The following is a 7,618-nucleotide window of genomic DNA, read 5'->3' as shown; positions in this document are numbered from 1 at the left end:
TATCATCCTTCAGGATAAATTATAATTTTGATACTTTTGATAATTTTGATACTATTGGTGCCAATACAGTGGGTTCACAAGGTTATAGTGGTTATAATTAATGACTATTTGCCAAACAAGCACACAAAACTTTAAAACAAACATCAGATGCTCACTTTCCAAAAGTTTAGTCATCAACAAGGAACTGACAACATCTGATGTCACTTTATCTTTGCTTTCTCAGCCACAACTATTGTGTTTCACACACACAGTTACAGCAGCCTAAGAAAAGCTAACACAAATACCAAGAGTCACTTTATCTTTGCTTTCTCAGCCATAACTATTGTGTTCCCTTTCGTTCAGTCACTACGACGTACGTTAGTGACTAACGAATGGGGGTTTCGCCTAGAAGCCAATTACCTTCGAGGTGTTTAACAGCGCCCAATGGCGTGCCAATGCCATGGGCATGCGGAATTTGCATGCGTAACTCCGCCCCACCGCGTGGGTATATAAGGAAGTACGCTGGCAACATCGCATTATGTTTCTGCTTTGGAGCCAAGAGAACCTCTTCACTCCTTCAAGCCTACAACTGAGTCTTTGTCAAGCCTTCGAGACGAGCAGCTTTCCAGAGGCGTTGGATCTACGGCGCGTTCCAGTGATCGCATACTGCCTGCCTGCTGATCTGCGCAGTGGTCCGTCTGACAGCTGGTGTGTGGTCCCTGGGCGCTTCGGCGTCTCTGCGAAGCTTCCTCATAAAAGAGCTTACACGTGGCACGTCCTTTTCAGGATGTCTCGCCCGTGTACTTCTGGGTGTGGCCGGTCGCTGAATTCTTTTGATGGGCACGATCTCTGCTTGGTATGCTTGGGCGTTCAACATGCTCAAGCAGCGTTCGTGGATGAGTCATGTTCCCACTGCGGGAACATGACCATCGCGGTCCTGCAGTCAAGACTCAAGGATCTTCGTAATGAAGTGAGAGTCCCCTCAACCACACCCCGATCTACCGTGCCCCCCGTGGCCGGTACTTCGGCTGGTGGTCAGGGTGACCTGAGGATTACGGTGTGGAACAAAGCCCTGACGCTCATGCCTCGGGCCACACCTCCCTCTAGCGTTCCGCAACCCGCGAGTGTCCAGGCTGAAATCGCGGGGCCAGCTCCGGCTCCCTCGCGCATTTCGTTTGGCGCTCCGGAAGATGACGCAATGTCGGTCACCGCATCACAAGGTGGGCTCGAGTCCTCTGAGGATGATGACTCGGCTGTGCTGCCGCCTTCGGGCGCGCCAGCATTGCCCGAGTCTGACCCAGAGCTGACAGCCATGCTGTCTTGGGCAGCCGCGAGTCTAGGGATAGAGTGGAACCCTCCGCCCTGTCCCAAACGCTCGCGGCTCGATGATTGGTATCTGGGGGCCCGCGCTGACTCACGTCAGTCCCCGCCCTCAATACCTTTCTTTCCCGAGCTGCATGAGGAGATTGCCCGGTCCTGGAAGTCCCCGTTGTCTTCCCGTGACCGGTCTGCAGTCTCCTCCGCCTTCTCCATCCTAGATGGGGCCGCGGCCAACGGGTACACTGGGGTCCCCCAGGTTGAACGTTCTGTTGCGATGCAACTGTGTCCTCAGAGCGCTTCGACCTGGCGAGGCGACCCTAAGCACCCCTCCAAAGCCTGTCGATTCACATCAACATTGGTGGCGAAATCGCACAGAGCTGCGGGGCAGGCTGCCGCCTCTTTGCATGCCATGGCGATCCTACAGGTCTACCAGGCCAGGCTCCTCAGGGACATGCACGAGGGTGGAGTTGATCCGGGGCTCTTAAATGAGCTGCGTGCCGCCACCGACCTCGCTCTCCGGGCGACGAAGGTGACCGCACGCTTCCTGGGTCAAATGATGTCCACAAATGTGGTCCAGGAGAGACACCTGTGGCTCAACCTGGCCGATATGCGGGACACCGAGCGGACACGTTTCCTCGATGCCCCCATATCCCAGGCTGGCCTCTTCGGCGGAGCGGTTGAAAACTTCGCCCAACAGTTTTCAACCGCCCAGAAGCAGACTGAGGCTCTCAAGCATGTACTGCCCCGGCGGCCAGCTGCTGCTTCCACCCAGCCGCCGGCACAGTCGCCTCAGCCTGCTCGCCGCCGAGGACGCCCTCCTAAGGCTCCCGCCCCTCCCACCCGGTCCAAGCAGCAGCCTTCACCGGGGCCGGGTCGCGGAGGAAGCCGTAGGAAGGCGTCCAAGTCCCCTCAGGCCGCCCCGCGCCCCGCTAAACGCCAGGCCAAGCGGCGCTCCTGAGACGGACGGCTCAGGGATGGGAAATTCTTTCGAGGAGATGGTAGCAGGACCACTCCTTCCCCCGGTGGAGGGCCGGGGGAGAATCCTTTGTTCAGCTGCTGGCCCCCGGGTCAGCAGCACCCTAATTTGGTCAAAGAAAGAATTAACACTCCCATCCCTGAGCCCCCCAGAGATCGGTGATGTCAGTGCGCGCCACCCACGGGTCCCGCCACTCGCATCCCACTCTGTCGCCAGCCTCCTGGCAGAGCAGACCCCAGTGGAACGTGCGTCCTTCCCCGGTCTCCTCTGTCAGGACGCAGCAGTTAACCGCACCCCCACACCGGGACGCCCAACAGCCTCCCTTGTCCGGGTCGGTAACGCTGCATCGCTGCCCCACACCGGGTACACCTGTAGTCCGAATGACCCCGCTGGTGCAGTTCCTGGGAGCCTGGCTTCAGATTCCAGGGCTATCAGGTGCGGCTACGCGATTCAGTTCGCGCAGGTTCCTCCCTGTTTGGGGGAGTCCGCTTTACTATGGTCGGGGCCAATGCCCCTGTCATGCGAGCGGAGGTTGCCACCCTACTGGCGAAGGGTGCAATCGAACCTGTCCCTCCAGCCGAGATGAAGTCGGGGTTTTACAGCCCCTACTTCATTGTACCCAAAAAGACCGGTGGGTTGAGACCAATCCTGGACCTGCGCATCTTGAACCGTTACCTTCACAAGTTTCCGTTCAAGATGTTGACAGCGAAACGCCTTTTCGAATGCGTTCGTCCCGACGATTGGTTTGCAGCGATCGACCTGAAGGACGCCTACTTTCATGTCTCCATCCTACCTCGACACAGACCGTTCCTACGGTTTGCTTTCGAGGGGCGGGCATACCAGTACGCGGTCCTCCCATTCGGGCTATCTCTGTCCCCTCGCGTCTTTACGAAGATTGCCGAGGCAGCCCTTGCGCCCCTACGGCAGCACGGGGTTCGCATCCTGAACTACCTCGACGACTGGCTCATACTGAGTCACTCTCGAGAGCAGGTTTGCGAACACAGAGATCTGGTTCTCCACCACTTAGCCTGTCTGGGCCTTCGGGTCAACTGGGAGAAGAGCAAACTTTGCCCCGTGCAGAGGATCTCTTTTCTCGGTATGGAGATCGACTCGGTCGCCATGTGCGCGCAGCTTACGAGCGAGCGCGTGCAGTCTCTGCTGACTTGCCTCCGTCAAATCGAGAGCAAGAGTGCGGTTCCACTGAAACATTTTCAGAGGCTCCTGGGGCATATGGCATCTGCAGCCGCGGTAACGCCGCTCGGATTGCTACATATGAGACCGCTTCAGCACTGGCTTCGCGATCGAGTCCCGAGATGGGCATGGCGGTCTGGCACGCTCCGGGTCCAAATAACCCGGGCCTGCTTACAGACACTCACTCCGTGGTCGAACCTCAGTTTTCTACGGGCCGGCGTGTCCTTAGAACGAGTTTCCAGGCATGTTGTTGTATCAACGGATGCCTCCTCCACGGGCTGGGGTGCCATGTGCAATGGAAAAGCAGCCGCGGGCTCCTGGACAGGACCCCAGCGCCTTCTGCATGTCAATTGCCTCGAGTTGCTGGCAGTACGGTTCGCCCTGCACCGCTTCCGAGCGTTGCTGAGGGGTCAACACGTACTTGTCCGGACAGACAACACGGCCACAGTAGCGTACATCAACCACCAGGGCGGTCTACGCTCCCGCCGTATGTCTCAACTCGCCCGCCATCTCGTTTTATGGAGTCAGAAGCACCTGAGGTCCCTTCGTGCTATCCACATCCCGTGAGACCTGAACCGTGCAGCCGACTCACGGCTTCAGCCACTTCCTGGAGAATGGAGACTCCATCCCCAGACGGTCCAGCTGATTTGGGAACAGTTCGGCGACGCGCAGGTAGATCTGTTTGCCTCCCAAGACTCTTCCCACTGCAGCCTGTACTATTCCCTGTCCGAGGGCACGCTCGGCACGGATGCACTGGCGCACAGCTGGCCCCAGGGCATACGCTTATATGCGTTTCCCCCAGTGAACCTTCTCGCACGAGTACTGTGCAAGATCAGGGAGGACAAGGAGCAGGTCATGTTGGTCGCCCCGTATTGGCACGGCCAGACCTGGTTCTCAGAACTGCTACTCCTTGCGACAGCCCCTCCCTGGCCTATCCCTCTGAGACCGGACCTCCTCTCTCAGAGACGGGGCACCCTATGGCACCCGCGTCCAGCGCTCTGGAAGCTCCACGTGTGGCTTCTGGACGGGACGCGGCAGGTTTGAGTGGCCTGCCACCTACGGTGGCCGCCACCATCACTTCCGCTAGGGCAGAGTCTACACGACACCTCTGTGCGTTGAAGTGGAACCTCTTCGTCACCTGGTGCTCTTCCCGCCAAGAAGACCCCTGGAATTGCCCGATCAGGTCCGTGCTTGAGTTTCTCCAAGAGGGGCTGGAGCGAAGGCTGTCTCCCTCCACCCTCAAAGTGTATGTGGCTGCAATATCTGCCCATCACGTCCTCTTGGGAGACAAAAAGGTGAGTCAGCACGACTTGATCATCAGGTTTCTGAGGGGAGCGAGGAGACTGAATCCTCCTCGCTCTCCTCTCGTTCCCTCTTGGGACCTCTCAGTAGTCCTAAGTGCTCTGCAGAGGCCTCCCTTTGAGCCTTTGCGGTCGGTTGACATTAAGTTCCTGTCTATGAAGACGGCCCTGCTGACCGCATTGGCCTCTCTTAAGAGGGTCGGGGACCTGCAGGCTTTTTCAGTTGACGAAGCGTGCCTAGTTTTCGGGCCGGCTAACTCTCACGTGATCTTGAGACCCCGGCCTGGATATGTGCCCAAGGTTCCTACCACTCCCTTCAGAGATCAGGTAGTGAACCTGCAAGCGCTGCCTTTGGAGGAGGCAGACCCAGCCTTGGCATTGCTCTGTCCAGTACGCGCTCTCCGCGCTTACGTAGACATGACGCAGTGTTTCAGGACCTCAGACCAGCTCTTTGTTTGTTATGGTGGAGAGCGGAAGGGAAGAGCTCTCTCAAAGCAGAGGTTGTCTCACTGGATAGTGGACACCATTGTTTTGGCTTACCAGCAGCAAGGTCGACCATGTCCCCTTGGTGTGAGGGCACACTCTACCCGGAGTGTGGCCTCCTCTTGGGCTCTAGCGCATGGCGCCTCGCTAACAGACATCTGCAGAGCTGCAGGCTGGGCGACACCCAACACATTCGCCAGATTCTACAATCTCCGAGTGGAGCCAGTGTCCGACTATGTACTCGCCCCCCCGAGGGGCCGGTAATGGACCAGGTTCTAGGTGTCTTCGCTTGCTCGCCACTCCACTCCACGGACTGGATACGTGCGATATTCTCCTCAGGTGAGCTCCCCGAGAGCCCTGAGCTCCTCCAGCACTGTCGACGCTGACATCAGTTCAGTCTGCCCTTTCGAGCCCAGACCCTCATGTCCGGCCAGGTGTCCCGTGTGCATGGTTCCCTCCGGCGACCCCCACACGAGTATTTCCACCGTAAGCCTCCTCAGTGAGCAGGTGTCTTCCCTTGGCAAGCCCCTGCCACCCCTAGGGTTAAAAATCCACCTTCGGCTGGTACCCTAGAGTTTCCCATATGCAGCCCACAGCGGGTCATATGTGTACTCTTTAAGTCCTCCCTACGGGTAGGCATCTTTGGCATTCCCTCACTGGGATATGCTTCCCAGTGTACCTTGGTAATCCTGTGATAAGTGGGAGTCCTACGGCCTTAAGTGGCGGGATCTCACACTTACGCAGGGCACTGGATGACAGCTGAGTGGCGCGGTTATACTGGAACCCCCATTCGTTAGTCACTAACGTACGTCGTAGTGACTGAACGAAAGGGAACGTCTCGGTTACGTATGTAACCCTCGTTCCCTGAGGAGGGAACGGAGACGTACGTTCCTCAGCCACATCAGCTGTGCTGCTGGAAGGCGGAGTTCAGATCTTGGCTCCGCAGCAGATACATAATGCGATGTTGCCAGCGTACTTCCTTATATACCTATGCGGTGGGGCGGAGTTACGCATGCAAATTCCGCATGCCCATGGCATTGGCACGCCATTGGGCGCTGTTAAACACCTCGAAGGTAATTGGCTTCTAGGCGAAACCCCCATTCGTTAGTCACTAACGTACGTCTCCGTTCCCTCCTCAGGGAACGAGGGTTACATACGTAACCGAGACGTTTCTCACACACAGTTACAGCAGCCAAAAAAAAGCTAACACAAATACCAAGAGTCACTTTATCTTTGCTTTCTCAGCCACAACTATTGTGTTTCACACACACAGTTACAGCAGCCAAAGAAAAGCTAACACAAATACCAAGAGTCACTTTATCTTTGCTTTCTCAGCCATAACTATTGTGTTTCTCACACACAGTTACAGCAGCCAAAGAAAAGCTAACACAAATACCAAGAGTCACTTTATCTTTGCTTTCTCAGCCACAACTATTGTGTTTCACACACACAGTTACAGCAGCCAAAGAAAAGCTAACACAAATACCAAGAGTCACTTTATCTTTGCTTTCTCAGCCACAACTATTGTGTTTCACACACACAGTTACAGCACCCAAAGAAAAGCTAACACAAATACCAAGAGTCACTTTATCTTTGCTTTCTCAGCCATAACTATTGTGTTTCTCACACACACGTTTTAATAACATCCAAAGAATAACACAAATATGGGGACCAAGAGCCCAACTAAAGCAAACGCTTCCCTTCAAATGAAACAAACATAAACATCAACATCTAAAGCTCTGTGAATTCTCAGTAAGAGCTTCTGTAGACGTCTGACAGAAATAGTCAAAGTGTGTCTTATGTCTGTGATTAAGGGCAGCACCAGTGTCTCAGGGGGAAACACTGTCTCCTCACAGCAAGAAGATCCTGGATTGAATCCCACGATTCTCTCACGATCCAAAGATGTGTGAATTACAGATGCTAAGTTGTCTAAAGTGTCTAAAGGTGTGAGCGAAGTTTCTTTTATTTTCATGATTTCTGGACAAACACACACTGTCTGTGAGTTGCTTTGCAATTACAAATGGAAAATATGTCCACAATTTGAACTAGTTTTTAACCTTGAGGTTCCATGAACGTCTCTATCGGACGTGCAGAACACGTCAAAAACAGACGTCATAAAAACTTTCATTCTGGCTCCTCAGTGGACGTCTTTTCAACGTACGCCTCTAGGGGCAAAGACATTGAAAAGACATCTTTTGGACATAACTTTGCTCAGTGGGACATTTCAAGTTTCACTTCATTTTGTAGTACATTTGTAATGTATAATTAATCACATTTCCAAATATTTACTGACTTGTTGTTTTAGGTGCATTACAAGTGAATGCTGATAAAAAGGAAGCATCAGAGTTCATCTTTGCTGGGACGGTGC

This window comes from Gobio gobio, assembly GCF_949357685.1.
Source record: "Gobio gobio genome assembly, chromosome: 8".
NCBI lineage: Eukaryota > Metazoa > Chordata > Actinopteri > Cypriniformes > Gobionidae > Gobio > Gobio gobio.
This window is presented reverse-complemented; position numbering follows the sequence as displayed.